The sequence below is a fragment of the Rhipicephalus sanguineus genome, chromosome 2 (genome assembly GCF_013339695.2).
Source record: "Rhipicephalus sanguineus isolate Rsan-2018 chromosome 2, BIME_Rsan_1.4, whole genome shotgun sequence".
Lineage (NCBI taxonomy): Eukaryota > Metazoa > Arthropoda > Arachnida > Ixodida > Ixodidae > Rhipicephalus > Rhipicephalus sanguineus.
This window is the reverse complement of record NC_051177.1, coordinates 132,454,207-132,466,421: the sequence shown is the minus strand read 5'-3', so window position 1 is coordinate 132,466,421 and position 12,215 is coordinate 132,454,207. Positions and strand designations below refer to the sequence as shown.

General features: G+C 45.3%; 1 long non-coding RNA gene across 2 annotated transcripts in view; it reads left to right on the top strand.

The window, feature by feature from the left end:
- The window catches only part of LOC125757504 (uncharacterized), a 35,630-nt gene extending 27,086 nt beyond the window's left edge, over positions 1-8,544 (top strand). For both annotated transcript variants that reach the window (XR_007415275.1, XR_007415276.1), the window contains 3 exons: positions 309-392; positions 7,435-7,546; positions 8,366-8,544. This is a non-coding gene — a long non-coding RNA (uncharacterized LOC125757504). The remainder of the gene's footprint in view (positions 1-308; positions 393-7,434; positions 7,547-8,365) is intronic.
- The last annotated feature ends 3,671 nt before the right edge of the window (positions 8,545-12,215 follow it).

The window sequence follows — 12,215 nt, the reverse complement described above, 5'->3', positions numbered from 1 at the left end:
CCATGTGCTTTTGGGTATATGAGGGAGTTGATCTTCGGTATAGGACATCATTTGTTGAGAGAAGAGCGAGCGATCGCCAGATGAATTTGAAATTTGATTTTATATTCTATGCCTCGTGCTGCGTTATAATGTTTGGCTCGTATGTTCGCAGAATCCTCGACTACCGATTGGCTGCTTTTTCTGACAGCATTTTATGTTCGAAATGTGTTGCGTGGCTCCTTTAACTTCTTTTTGTGATGATTGCTTGGTCTTTCATACGTGCGCAAAAGACTGATGATAATGGCATTGTCCTGCACAATTCGTTACAGCGGACAGCTTTCGTCATGGAGACTTGGGTCAATCATTATCATACCAGTCAAAGAAACCACCTATCATGGCTCGTGGAATTATGGGTATGCATCTAACGTGATTCAGTCTATATGAACACAGGAATGGTGAGAATTGACGTCGTAAATCTTAACGAGATACTCGCATTAGGGAGCCCCGTGTCATAGAAAATCAGGTGCAAGAAACGGTGGCGTTGTCAGTGATCAAAAAATTTTGGTGGTCTTGGAGAACAATAATCACAGCTGGAGCCAGAGTCAACCTAGCCATTTTGCATGTCAGTCAAGCATAATATCAGAAATAGTAGACCCTAATTTGGTATCATGTCTGGACAACAACATTACAGCATTATAATAAACAGTACCTCGTTTTTATTCGTTTATGGATGTGCGAATGGCGGTATCCGAGACTTGTCCACAGAGCTCAAACGGTACTCTTAGATGTAGCTTCAGTAAAGTACATTCTGTTGCTTTTCGTTATTTACCGGTCGTTGGGAAAATCTGAATATTTCGTACGTTGACGCAACGCAACGAACGCATATTTTTTGCATTTCAATTTTCAAAATTTATTTTATCCTTCAAGGGGGCTCTGTATCAAAACAGATCATTCTTCAGAACTGTGTTCCTTCTGCCTTTAACAATTTAAAAAACTGCAAGTTTTATTGCGCAATAAATACTGCACAAATTTCATTTTACTGGAATTACAGAAATACTGTCTAAATTCAAAGTTATAACATCGCCGGAACAGTCAAACGTAGCATTTGTCGCCCAAATTGTGTTCTTTTGAATGGAATGATCAAGATCTGCTCTAGGTGACGAATAGGGTACGGAATAACACATGATTTCAGTACAAAGATATTCAAAACGGCACTGTTGTTGTGATGGAACACTGTTTTTACATTGCTTATTGCTAGGGAGTGCTCTTCAAGTTCGTGAGTTTGGAAAATACTAAAGCATTTAAAAAGTTCATCCGCGTGCACACAGAAGCCGACGTTTGCTATATGCAACTAATCGCTATCTTTTATACTCCGTATATTATATTTATCACAGTTGCTATTGTATTTGACCATACTAAAAGACAGCAATTTACATGTGACACAAACACCCTGTTATGTGTTAGCTTAACAGAAATTGAAAGAAAGGCACGCATTCCTGCAAGCATACACACACATTTTGAATGAATAATTTTTAGATTAATACTTGGTTGTTCCCATGATATTTTGCAATCAAAGAATGTTGCTGAAGTTTTACTTAGTGATCAGTATTATTTAGGCGGCGACTGATACCACCCTCGGTATCAGTTGCCGCTTCACAGGCAGGGCTTCGCAAGCTTTGCTCAGACACTTGAAAAAATACCACTTAAAGCAGGAGCGACTTTTGACCCGAAGCGTACGACGAATCTTCGTAAAAGTAATTTGTTGATTCAACCAAAAAGGATAGATTTAGGTCGGGTTTTTTCACCTATATGAGAAGAAAATTTTGCTCTAAGATTATCAATCTAATATATCTCTAGAAATTGATAAATAAACGCAGCCAGCCAGAAAAGGCAAAGAAGAAGAAGAGGCAGGAAAACTTTCGGTGCTTCGGATTTGGGCGTCAGCCACAGGAATATGTTTGATGCTGTAATTGCTTTTCTTCAGGAAACAAAACGAATGTGTTTTTAAGTTCTTAATTGCAAACCTGTTCCGATAATAGCAATGAATCAATAAGAAAAAAAAATCAATAAAAAAGAAGACGTTCGGTACCACATTAATTTCATTATTCTAATTTCTAGTTAGGATGAGAAGTCTGGGCTGAATGTAGAAATAATTATTGCACAACGGTTCTTTTTATGTTTGTCTGTCTTTTGTGTTAACTTGGTAGTTTTTAATCTTCATATCTACAATTCTTGGCCAATCCCCCAGTGTGGGTATCAGCCATGTGTAGAGGCTCATCATCATCATCATCAAAACATTCTATCATGGCGACACGATGACTCCTGGCTCAGTTTTCTGTACCCGCTAATACCGTAGCATCTACATTTTGGTGCCGAAAACCCACGTGCAGACACGCCTTCCTCCTACGCACAGCGACCAGGAATCTACTCTGGCTTCGCGTCGCGGGCGGTGAGGAATCAACGGATCATGGATGCGAAGATCGGCGTTCGTACAATTATTTTGGCCAGCAGCATTGTTCACGCAATGAATCGGCTCAAAGGCAAGTGATCTCCATGACGCTCGCAGAACACAAAAATAATCCAGGAAGCGCGACTCTTGCTTCACTCCGTTAACGTCGAAATCGCGAAGCTCGAAGCTGTAAAGGAGCGACTCTCGGCTAGCAAAGACGAGCTCTCTCAGATCGACGAGCTATATGAGTAGTATATTCCGACAGAAAATATCAAAAAGGAGTATGCAGCCATAACTGAAGACCAGAATGAAGCCGTTAGCATCCTTCTTGAGCTGCAATGCCGAATATTCGAAATAGGGAGAGATCGCGACGGCCATGCTGAAGCTCTCAGTGGTGAAAGCCCAGAAGCACCGGCTTTCAGAAACGAGGCTCCCGCAAGATTCATGGCGCCCCGGTAACCTCAGCTGCTTATCCCAACGTTCAGAGGTGACATCTCACAGTGGACAGGCTTTTGGAAGCAATTTGAACAAGTTGTTCATCTCAACAACGACCTGATTATCTTAAATTCTTTTACCTGAAGAGTTTCCCATCTGGTGACGCAGCAGCAGCAACCGCGGGCTTGCCCATGACCGAATCATGTTACGCCGACGCCGTTGCCATGTTGAAGGAACGATTCGGCGATGAAGCAATGATTATTCAGCACCATTTGACGGCACTGAGAAATCTTCCGAACGTGACCTCAGCCACCGACATCCGTGGTTCGCGAAGATTGTACGATGCCACAAAACTCAATATGCGCTGTCTTGGAGCCCTGAACGTACCGACTCTTATATATTCAGCTATGCTCGTCGATATCTTGCAGCAGGCTCTACCGTACGAAATCAGTCCCTCTTTCACTCGAGCAAAGTGACCACGCGTCTTGACATGGCCCTCTGACGTACGTGCTGCTCAAGTCTCGTCTTAGGGTGCACCAGCAGATGCGTCAGCTGCGTCGTACGCCGAGCTGGCGATATTTCTCTGTTCATACGGGTGGAGCTAGAAAGCAGGGACCAGCACGCGTTCCCACATCCAAGGCCTTCAATTGAAGATCGCACGGACAGCACACAGTGGCATCCCAACGGCGTCAGTTTTGCACACCTCGTCTGTCGCATGGTGGGAATGTTTCTTGTGCCGTACTCTTCAACATGGGACGAGAAGCTGCAGTGCCAATATCCCTCTTGCTGCCAAGAAACAGCAGCTGAAAAAGAACAACCGGTGCTTCCGCTGCACGTCAAGAGGACATCGAGCGAAGGATTACCCAGTCAAGATCACCTTCAGCTCCTGCCCCGGAAGACACGCTTCAAGTAGGCGCGACCCAAGTTACAAGTCTACCACGACGACAACAGGAAAATCAAGAAGCACCACAGCGTGCGTTTCTTCTAAGCGGATTGAGCCTGCAATGAAACGCCTTCTAGCAAACAACCAATCAAGGACAACGCGGTCGACCTTCAGACATTTTGCACCGGCATAGTCAACAACGACAAGAGCAAATGCATTTGCGGGATTCTGGGTGGAGGTAGCCACAGGACCTTTATTCAGCAAGATGTAGTTCGTAAGCTTATTCTGAATGTGGTCAGACAGACACGGTTAGCACTGAATACCTTCAGAAGCACTTGCTCTTCAGCATCAGAAAAGCGAAACGTGGTTGAAATATAGCTTCGAGACAGATAAAACGAGGCTGACATTTGCATAGAAGCTGTAGTCGTCCCTGCCATTTGCCACGACGTGAATGTGCCGTCAGCCAACAACACACTCATTCAATAATAAAGAACAAGGAAAGTTTCCCACGAACGACTACTGGCCTAAGGACGCAACAGCCACCCGAATCAGCTTGCTAATAGGATCTGATTATCTCTGGCAGGCAATCACCGGCGAATTGATTCGTTGCCCAGACGTTCCAGGTCTTGTGTCGATCGATACTATTTTCGGTTGGACAATACAAGGACCAGTCTACCGGTGTTACCAAAAGACCATCCTTTACAGCGTTACTCATCTTTTTAGCGTCTTGCGAGTAGATGCAGTGGATGAATCTGCAGCGGCAATCGCACGGTCTTTCCCGAAGATAGTTTACAAGCGTCGCTAACTACAGAGAACATCCTTCTGATAAACATCTGTAGTTTAAGAAGACGTTCAAGCAGTCTGGCGGCCGGTACTCTCTAGTACTACACCACGACTTAAACAACGTAAGCAGAGAATACAGAACACTTCCCCGGACATCGTAGCAGAGCTTCTCTGTCGATGACTTGCGGCCAGGAGACGACAGTTTTCACCAAGCCTTGGATGAGGACAACAACGCAAAGTCAATATTGCATAACACCGTAAGGAACCTTCGGAAATGTGAAACAAACGACAGCCAAATTCTGGAAGGTTCAGAGGAAAGCAAAGCGTGTCTACAAGAATGTGACAGCAGTTCTGCAGCAGTTATAGTTATGCGCTGGAACACCAACGAAGGATTACTTGCGATGTTCTTCAAATGCAGTAACGAAGTTGCTAGTTTCGGTCAAGGTGTACACGAAGCGGACTACATCACGAACAGCTTCCAGAATAGTCAGTCCCTCTCTGACATGCTGTGCACGCTTACTCGTCGGGAATTCAATCATCGCTCATCGAGATCCCCACTCCTGTGACACATCAGCTTGTCATCGGTCTACCATAAAAGATGTGATGAGGAATTACCGTGAGGGCCCTCATCGTTGGGAAAGGTGGAAAACAGAGTATCCCCTGAAATTACGACCTCCGTATGGATGCCCTCCAAGATCCAAGCGATGTATAATGTTAGACGGTGTCGAATTATTTCAAGACGACAAGAAGAATCTGTACTTTTGGTCGCTAGGTCGACTATTGGAAGTATACTCTGGTCGTTATGGACTGGTGCACGCTGACACCATCAAGACGCTCGACGGAAAAAGTGTTTAAAAGACCCGCTCAAGCTTTGCATCACCTGGAAATGCCTACTGCTTCTGGGGCGAGGCAGGATGTAGAAAATGATGAAATAATGCAGCCAGCCAGAGAAGGCAAATAAGAAGAACAGGTAGGAAAACATTGAATCATGGCGACACGATGGCTCCTGGCTCAGTTTTTCTGTACCCGCTAGTATCGTAGCATCTACAATTACCACTCCAAGATTATCAAGAACGGTAAATTGTAAGCCAAGGTGGAAGGCAACAGGTAGAAATGCAAATTGTAGGTTGATTGGAAGGAGGAGGAAACAGAAAAGGAGAAGGCAGGGAGGTTAACCAGAAAAATTTCCGGTCAGCTACCATACACTGGGGGGATTGAATGAACAGGAGAAAATGCCTCAGACAGGCTTGGCGACGTTTCGATAAGTACCTATCCTTGGTATTTTCCTCTTTACACTATTCGCTTACAAACTCATGCTACCATAAGGTGAATGACAGCTGCAACGGTCAGTTTCTGAAGTTGAACAAGGCTGCTGAGAATTACGCGATAACCACAGCTTGCAACTAGCTAATGAAAGGTTTCAAGAAGCACAAGGTGGCAGCACGTGTGGGACGCGCGAGGTACAACATCATATTTTATTTCGTGCAATATCCGCACTGCCTATCACATAGTCTAACAATAGTTTGCAATAAATACGAGATTGACACTGTTCTTTCTGCGGTTCAGAAGTCTGGAAAGATGTGCCCCATCATCATCAACAGATTCGGCGAACCTTCCGTAAAATATTGTTGCCAAACAAAGCATGTCAATAGGTTTGTACCTGGTTAGCTAGGTGCTGTGTATATGTATACACTTATGGTCAGTTTACCGTGTGGAAAGGCGTATGTTGGCCACAAGTGAAATATGTGTCAACATAAGGCTGCTAGAGCAAACTTTCCTCCTTATCCGCCACGTCGTACCATTTGGCGTATCATTGTCTTTCGTGAGGTTGCGATCCAGATTTTATTGAGTTTTATGCTTTAACGCTATCATAACAGAGTAGCAAATAAATAATTGCAGCCTTTCACAATACCAGATTAAAAGACAGGTGTCTCATTTTATCAACACGTATGTAGCCAATGATGACCATACCAAAAGACAATAATAATTGATAATATATTGCCACACACTGATTTCTTACTTTTGATGTGATGGTGCTGGAACAACGAAAAATTGTTACTACGGATCGGTGCGTGCCGCGCCACAAGCTTTTGGTAACTTCTCGATCGCTTTAGGCTATTCCAATAAGATTGCGCACACCGCACGAGTAGCCTAGCTTATTCTTGAGCTAATGCTAACCCCAGCGATAAGCTTAGAATTTTAGATCATTCATGTAAAAAGACGATGGTTCCGCCAACGATCGGATTATCGACTACCATGCTGGCCGTTATCGTTGTAGGGTATGTGCGCAAAGCTCGGACGAACACAGGAAAAAACGATGTAGACAGAAGGTTTGTACCTCGTTTTTTCCTGTGTTCGCCCGAGCTTTGCGCACATACCCTAGAACAAGTCATGCACCAACTCGCCCAACAAGTTCTTCTAAGATACGTTATCGTTGTATTGCGAATTTTAATTGATTCTATACAATGAGTGCAATTTGGTTTCCTAAGCACAATTGTGCCCAATCAAGACGTTTACCTGTAACGGTCTGATTACCATGTTCCTTGCAATCAAACCGTGTGACTAGTATCGTTTTGTTTTCTCTGTTTCCAATATGACGTGGTCACTTCACAGATGTGATATTTTTTCACAAATGATATACGCGTCATACAAGAAAGCTTTTCAATAAAAACTGCAGCTGATAGTACAGCGCATATCTTGGCTTCTTCTCGTTCATTGTGTATTGGTTGTCTAACGCTGCAAACCTAAATCATCTTGCCCTGCTATCCGTTATCCTGTGTCATTATATCGTGACGCTGCAGCAGCCAACATTGCACAGCTGCGTCTATTAGTTGATAACTGCCGTTACCAAGAAGAGAAGCTAAGTATCGTATTATTACTCATTATTATATTAACTACCATGCAGGAAAGCAGCTCATTTGTGAGATCGTCGGAGGATATTGCTTGCAAAAGTGCACTAGGTTGAAAACCCGCAGGACCGACGCAAGCTGCATCGGTAACCTCAAATGCTGCGTGAGGTATGGACCTCTTCTTGTTACCCGGAAAACACTACTATCGCTCCTTGCTATAATATTCCAAAATTATTTTTGGGTATAGCTCTTTGATGTGTGGATGTCATATTTTCAGCGACTATAAGATGAAAAATGAGTTCATAAGTAATGTGCTTCACTCTGTGCTGTACTATAACCGCACAGTTTACATGGGAATTTCGTGTCACCTGTGACTTTAAGAGCTCATGTTGGTACACTGGCGCCATCTGTATAAACTTGTAGCAACTGGAGATATTAATATCGCAGGTGGTACGAGATTCACAAGTAAAGTGACGCATTCAAAATTTTGCTTGGAGATAGTGGCATTCCTGGGCGTTACTAGCGCATGTAAGTTTGGTTTTGTTTAAACGTTAACAGTGTATATTTATGTGATTGTTGAATATTTTAGTCTTCCTTATGTTATGTAAAGTTACGTAACATCACCGTGTATATACATATGTGTGGTTCTTGATTATGTTGTTTTGATTGTTATGTTATATCTTTACGTGATAATTAATCTACATTATGCATGACGTCAGAACTTCAAAGAAGGACACATTTTTCTGCGTATTTTTGAGGCGTCATAGTGTCATGGTGTTCTCTAAGTTGTGTATTGTATGTGCTGCGAGTTTGCTTTGTTCAAAAATTTTGGACCGTCTATGGGTCCCATGCTCGACATCTCTTAGGGCTAAGGAGTAGCCGCTTGCTTATTTGCGCGACAACTACTTCCTACACCATGTAAATAAAAAAGGAAAAGTAAAGAGCTCCTGTTAAATTGCAGACCATTTCTCTTTTTTTTCTTTCCAGCACAAAACAGCGCTCAAGTCATCTGCGATAGAGGTTACAAAGAAAGGGAATATGATAATTGCAAAATGAGCTGGGTATGATTGTATGGTCTATCACGAATCATAGAATAGTAGAGATTTCAAACAAAATATACGCTAATATCTTCATATAAATTTACAGAAAGATAATAAATGTACTGATATCTACACATGTTTTGGACACTTCATTCCTATTTTAATTTTTTACTGATATCCAACATTCTCAGACTTTCTAGCATTTATTATCACATCTTAATATATTGCAACGAAGATGCGCGAGCGTACGGGTCGCGGAAGAAGAAGAGTAGTGGAGCCGGCGCTTGGATTGTGTGTTTGGGTGAACCGGACTAGGCCTGTCCCAGAAGTACGCTGCTCTTTCCCAATGCCATTTCACCTCATCTGTAAATAAACACAATCACTCGTAACAGTTTGGTGGAAGGTGCCGGGTACATCGATCTGGACGACCCAGCTCTACCAATTTTGCGACGGAGCAGACGCTTGGCAGGCTTGCCACCGCAGCTACCAGACATGGAGGACGCAGGAGCAGGCCATAACAACCTCGCCGCTGATGAGCAACACGCTCACCCGCCAGGACAAGCTGGCTGCAGCACGTCGGAACGTCAACCAAGGACCTTTTCGGGGCAGCCGGATGACGATGTTGAGGATTGGCTCAAGCACTACCAAAGAGTGAGTCGCAGCAACCGCTGGAGCACTACTAAGCAGCTCGAGAACGTGGTGTTTTTTCTCGTTGGCACCGCGTCTCTTTGGTTCGACAACCACGAGAGTGCATTGACCACATGGGACATTTTTGTGGACGAGCTGAAGAGGTGTTTTGGTGACTCGACTGCTAAGGTCAAGCAGGCGGAGCAAACGCTTTCACGCAGAGCTCAGTTACCTGGCGAAACATGCACCACCTACATCGAGGCCGTCTTGAAGCTCTGCGGAATCGTGAGTGCGACCATGTCTGACGAAGATAAGGTAGGTCATCTCCTCAATGGAATTGCGCAAGACGTGTACAATTTTCTTATCACTAAGGAAGACCTACACACACCTTCCGACCTAAGGAACCACTGCCGAGCGTTTGAAGCGCTAAAGAGGAGGAGAATCCTACCGAAATTTGGACGTCTTGACAATGTGCCCACGATTGCAAGTGTCAACCTTCCATCGCAGGACGACATCTCTTCGATTATAAGACGAGTGGTTAAGGAAGAACTTGCTCAACTGCAAGCTGTGGACACCGCCGGTGTCTGCCATCAGTGTGCATTCGACCAACGCCCCCATGAACGACCGGTACCTCGGATGCGTCAGAGCTACTTTGAGGCTCGCCCGAATTACACCGATCGGTTCGAACGAAGGAGTGAACGGCCACCGGGAAACCAGGAACGCAGGCAAGCTGCATCACGGCGATTTATTCCTCAGCCGCCATCTCCCGGCTTTTATCAACCAACGAGGTCTACCTCGCCGGAGACTAGACGCGACACCCGTACTTGCTACAACTGCGGGCTACCTGGACACATCGCTAGGTACTGCTACCGTCGCCAGCAGCGAGCTCCACGATTCAACGTGTACACGCCCTATGTGCCTGCTGGCGAGTCTCGACCATTTCAGAGCTCTTTCCAACGGCAACACGCAGCACGTGCTGACTCGCCTTGCTCCGACCGCAGCGTTACCCCACCACCCGCACGCCAGCAGCGATCCCCGTCCCCGCGTCGCCGCTCGGGGACGCCACCACCACTGGGAAACTAACTGGTGCGACCGATGGGGGCGAGGCCGCAAAATCATCTTCCGCAAGACCCCCTTGTGTTGTAATGGTTGAGAACAAAGCGAGTGTTTTTGTAGACAATGTGAGTACTGTTGCATTAGTTGATACCGGTGCTGCAGTTTCTATAATGAGCATGTCTTTTAAAAATCGCCTTGGGACGAAAGTAATGTTTGCTTGGAATCGGAGTGCTACGTACCGCGGCGTAGGGGGATAAACGTTGAGCCCGGTTGGTGTTTGTTCTGTTTTACTTTCTGTAGGAAATCAAACGTTTAGAGCTGAACTAACGGTGCTTGCACGTGCGACTCACGACGTCATTCTAGGTATAGATTTTTTGCGTGAATGTGGTGCCACTCTGGATTGTGGTAGTGGTGGGATTATTTTTCGTACCGTGTTGCCCTCTCCGTTGACGGAAGATACCGTTGATGACAGGTAGGACGTGTTTTCCGTGTCTCAAGACGTCTGTTTGGCCCCGCATACCGCAATGTTTGTGCGCGTAAACTCTTCACGTTCTTGTGCGGGTTCTTACTATGGTTTAGCCTAGCCGAACTTCAGTAACGCACTTAAGAAAAACGTTATTGTGCCTCGTTGCCTCGTGCTCGCCGTCGATGGTTGTGCCGATTTGTGGACTGTGAACGTTTCCGCGCAGCCCATATCTCTGCCTGCAGGACTTAAATTGGCAAGCTTTCAAGAGCAAAGTACTCTTACCATACGGTCACTTGAACTGTCGGCGGCCGTAAAGAAACCCCACGCCAATTCGTACCCCGACTATTCTGCCAGCATTGACCGCATGATCAACAAGTCGCTTCCTTCAACTGAACGGTCTCTACTGCAGGAGGTGATCGCAGGCTACGCCTCAGTTTTTGACTTTGCCCAAGACGAGACGTCTACCGTTGCGCCACCGTCTTCACGTACGCAACACCGCATCTATACAGGCCAAGCACCACCAATACGCCAGAAGCCCTATCGCGTATCGCCTTCCGAAAGGAAAGTCATCGCTGAGCAACTTGAAGACATGCTAAAGAAGGGCGTCATACAAGAATCGTGTAGTCCGTGGGCAGCTCCTGTCATTCTAGTCAGGAAGAAGGATAATTCATGGAGATTCTGCGTAGACTATCGTCGCCCAAATGCCATTACAAAAAAAGACGTCTACCCTTTGCCACGTATAGATGACGCCGTGGACTGCCAGCATTCTGCCTCCTATTTTTCTTCTGTTGACTTGCGTTCTGGGTATTGGCAAATTCCTATGCATCCCTCAGATAAAGAGAAGACGGCCTTCGTAACACCAGATGGTCTTTTTGAGTTTAAAGTTATGCCCTTTGGTTTGTGTAACGCTCCAGCGACATTCGAGAGATTTATGGATACAGTACTCCGTGGAATAAAATGGGAAATTTGTATGTGCTATTTAGATAACGTGATTATCTACGGAAAGACTTTTCAAGAGCATAACCACCGCTTGTCACTTGTGCTTGAATGCTTACGCGAAGCTGGCCTTGTTTTAAACTCAAAGAAGTGCCATTTTGGAGAACGGCAAGCCCTCGTATTAGGCTTTCTCGTGGATAAAGACGGCGTACGACCAGACCCACAGAAGACCGCAGTGGTTCGCAACTTTGACCAACCACGAACAGTGAAGGACCTGCGAAGTTTTCTCGGTCTGTGCTCATATTTCCGCCGATTTATTAGGAACTTCGCACAACTTGCCTCCCCACTGACGTCCCTTCTTCATAAAGACACACCGTATTTGTGGGATGATAAATGTGAGGCTGCATTTCAACAGCTGAAGTTTTTATTAACTTCAGGACCCATCCTGAAGCATTTTGATCCTGACGCTTTCACTGAACTTCATACTGATGCTAGTGTCCTAGGTGTTGGTGCTGTGCTGGTCCAACTCTGCAACAGCCGTCAGCACGTCGTAGCATATGCCAGTCGGACACTGACCAGAGCAGAGAAGAACTACACCGTCACCGAGCTCGAGTGCTTAGCAGTCGTCTTCGCCATTCAGAAGTTCCGACCGTATCTACATGGCCGCGAGTTCACAATAGTGACCGATCATCACTCACTATGCTGGCTTGTG